The following is a 4,340-nucleotide window of genomic DNA, read 5'->3' as shown; positions in this document are numbered from 1 at the left end:
CCCCCCCACCCCCCCCAAAAAAAAAAAAAAAAAAAAAAAACTGCACGGTAAAAGAAATATAATCAAAATATGGAAATTTATGTTTTAATTATATCCAAATCAAAATGATTCCATTTTTATTGTTTAAAATCATGAAGTGAAGGGCAAATGAGTATTTCACGCTCCTCATAAGTTTTCAAATCAAATGAGTATGTCTCTCTTTCACGCTCAATCTTTCTCTCATTGGAATCTGACAAATAGCGCTTCAAACTTTGAAGGAGAATTGAAAAAGCTCAAGCTTGATTTCTCTCATTTTCTACATAATCTTTCGAATTAACAATTAAAATGGGTCTAGTTGAGTAAATCTTTGAAATACATTTGTTCTCTTCAGCGAAATTGCTTTGGGCATATTTGGTTTGTCTTTGAAAATTTCTGGTTATGTATTGTATAAGGTATGCTTTAAACATTATGTCCTTAAGACTTGTGTGGTCTTGTTTAATGGTGACATTGTGGGTGCCAATGTTTTCAGTTATAATAGTTTTGTTGATTATTGCCATACAAAATATGGTTCATTTTGAAATGCGTTCTTCATTTTAAACTATTTGAGAACACACTGCTACTGAAAGAAACAAAGTTGGCACTGTGACGAGTATTTCTTGCACATTTGTATCATAAAGTATTGTACTATGGTGCGCATGTAACTTGCTAAAACCTCATGTTATGGTGTTTCTAACAGAAAGTCTTAAGGGTTTTTTTTTTTTTCTTCAAGAAAAAAAAAAAGTCTTAGCTTAAATCCACCTTTCACATTGTAAGTTTGTAACCATTACCAAAAAAAAAAAAAAAAGGAAAAAAAAAAAATCACTACACCAAAAGAAAAAGGGTCTCATGGCCACAGCCCATGGGCCTTTAGGCCCTTGACAAAGCAAGCCGAATCCCCAAAGGCCCAAATAATTGACAACGATAAAGTATATAAACAAAATCTGGAAGCCCAACTCGTTCAAGGTCTCTACCGCTCAGGTGCAAGATGGCTCTCAAACTCAGTGGCTGGAGAGCTCTGGAGTCACCGCCACTCCCAATCACACCAAAATCCTCATCATCATCATCATCATCATCCAGGTAATCACTTTTCCAATTCCTTCTTCGCACTAAAACTCTTTCATTTTCCCAAACACTTAGCCATGATTTCATCATAATGTATACTTTATTTATATTTAGAATTCCCCAATTCATTTTAATTAAAACAATATTGTCAATCTTTTAATTAAAGACTATGGCCCTGGCCCTTAATGAGAAAGTGTTTTTCCTAGGAAAGACTACAAAGACACTCGAAATTGAAAGTACTTGACTATGCAATATTAATTCTAAGAAAAAAAGATAAAAAATTCACACTTTTAATTTTAAAATGAAAGTGTTTATTTTAACTTTTACAAAAGGGCTCCATATTTATATACTTCCATTGTATTCAAAAACTAAATAAATAGTGGGTTTCTAATGGTTAAATAAGAAATTTGGAGTTCAGTCCATGTTTACATCAAAAACCGATTGATATCTTTGTCTAATGATAAAAAATATATTATCAGGAGCGAATGCTATAGATTAAAACTCTCTATAATAATAATAATCATAATAATAATAATAATAACGGTAAACTACATATTTGGTCTCTAACCTTTAAACCATATTTTAATTTAGTCTCTAACATTTCAATTATATCAATTTGGTTCCTAATCTTTCAGTGTCGTGTCCATTGACATGAAAAAAAAAATGTCGAGTCAATTTAGTTTTTGTTGTTATATCTTAAATATAAATTGCTAACATAGCAAATGGCCAAAATAAAATTTATGTTTATTGTCACATCAACGGAAGCTAATTTTTTGTTTTGGCCATTAGACATATCATCAAGTCTTGCAAGTAGGACCCTCCCTCCATTTTGTGGGGGCCTTTATCTTTATCAATTTTCATTGGTCAATTCCCGGAGTCTTTATAGTCTTTCCTAGAAAAAAATACTTTCTCATTCAAGGGCCAGGGACATAGACTTTAATTAATAGATTGACAATATTATTTTAATTAAAATGAATTGGGAAATTCTAAATATAAATAAAGTATACATTATGATGAAATCATGGCAAAGTGTTTAGCAACCTAAATATCCAACAAGAATAAGACAAGTTTATCCAATCTAACATACAATATTTAAATCGCTAAGTTTTTTATTGATTTTTATTTGATTGCACGCACCACTAATATTACATTTTCATCTATCGAATTATTAATAACAATTTATTACCTGATAGTGGCAATATTTTTTCTTTTTTCTGTGGCTCTGGACTTATTATAATTATTTTCTTTTTGAGTAACACAAGTGATTAAAGAGAATGCTTCATAAAACCAAAGTCATTAGTTTGAACTTTGAATCTCTCTTTTTTCCTCCCCTTAAACCAAAACACATTAAATAGTAAATCAAAACTTTCCTTCCATTATAAAAAATTATTATAAGCTCATTATTTTATACTTGAAGTTTTTTATTAAATGGTTATTTAGCCTTTGTCTTCTCATTAATGAGTTTTCCACGTAAGAAAACAACGTCTTACTTATGGATTGTCTTAGATGTCTTCTAATTGATGTTTGTTTGTACCCAGAAAATTTAATTGAAAGGTTCATTAAATTTGCACAACCAAGAAATAAAAAATAAAAATTGAGGCTTAAATTGGAACTTTAAGCCTATTGGTAGTTTAGAGAGTTTGTTATGCTTAAATCTCAGCAGCATTTCAAGTAGAGTTTGTTAGTTCCTGTTCAGAGTATAAAATATGAATAACACTCATTGTAATCTTATCTGAGTTTAATACAATTTCCATATATAGAAATTTCTAGAGTATAAAAACTCATGCTTTGAATTGAATTTTAAAATGAAAGTATTTATTTGAATTTTAACTTTTACAAAAGAGCTCCATATCTATATATTTCCATTTTATTAAATAAATAAATAAATACTCAAGTACTTTGGAAATAATCCATACTTTCTCATTTTGATTACCCATTAGTTACCACCTGTGCTATGATGGGGGGGAGGGGGGAGAGGGAGGGTGTAAATTACAAATAAATATTAAAATGGCACCACAAAAAGGGCACAAGGTGACTGTTTGGAAAACTTGAGGAACAAGGTTGAGAGTAGGAAGGACCAAATGGAAGAAGACTAGTGCATTTGGATGTAGCTTTTTGCTGAAAGTTGGTTAAAAATTGAATCTTAAAAATCTGTATATAAGCAAATAATTTAAAAAGTTAAAAGAAAAAGTTGTTGCCTAACAAACACTTAGGGCAATTGGATGAGAGAACCATATATGAGGTAAGGAATCTGATATCAAAAATATCTTGTAATGTCTATGAATTATTGACAATGAAGATAATTTGCTGTTTTGTCAAGGTGCAGCAGGGCAGAGAGCCACTTGATGTCAGCTACTGTTCAATCACAGTGGATGGTGGCTTAAATGATGAACTTTTACCACAGAGACTTCATAATCTTGCTAGACAAAGAGAAGAGTTGCAACGGATGGAGATTGAAATTAAAGCCCAGCTAATTTCAAGATCTGAGATAGTGGAATTGCAAACCACCTTTGATGCTCGGATCAAAGAGCATGCTAATGCCACTGCGAAGCTTCAAGTATGACTTTATAATTGGATTTAGATTATAATAGGTCTGCCATAGGAGTGCAACTTGATTGAAATTGTTATTGTTAAGTAGTTATAGAAAGTAACATCAGGAATTAATGTCATCATACGTCAATGCAACTAAAAAATAAAGCTGGCGTGACCGAAAATAAGGCTGGCATGACTGGTTTTTCGTGTGAATTATTATGGGGATTCTTTTAAGCTAAAAGAAATCATATGTTCTTTTGAAATTACATGCTGATACAGGCTTTGATCTCTGAGACCAGATTCCCAAAATATGCTTTTAACGGCCAGTAAATGTCATGCTTCTAAACGTGGCTTTATTTGGGCAGGAGCAACTCCGCGAAAGGGAGCAGGCTGTACATGAGTTGGAAAGGAAGATGGAAGAGAAAGATAGGGAACTGCATGCAATCAAATTGGACAATGAAGCAGTTTGTTGAGTGCTTGCTTACTTTTGATATGTTCTCTATGCTGACGAATGAGCTATTTTGATAAACTCTGAAATTACTAATATTGATTGGGTTGACTGGGCAGGCCTGGGCTAAAGAGGACCTTCTTAGAGAACAAAATAAAGAACTAGCATCCTTCAGGTATGAATTTGCATGCATAACCCTTTTTCTTCAAGTTGTAAGCGTGTATGTATGTGTGTGTTTTATGCCTTTAGTCCTTTCCTCTTCAAGTATATCATTTTTTTT

This window comes from Quercus suber, unplaced genomic scaffold, assembly GCF_002906115.3.
Source record: "Quercus suber isolate HL8 unplaced genomic scaffold, Cork oak 2.0 scaffold_851, whole genome shotgun sequence".
Classification (NCBI taxonomy): Eukaryota; Viridiplantae; Streptophyta; class Magnoliopsida; order Fagales; family Fagaceae; genus Quercus; species Quercus suber.
This window is presented reverse-complemented; position numbering follows the sequence as displayed.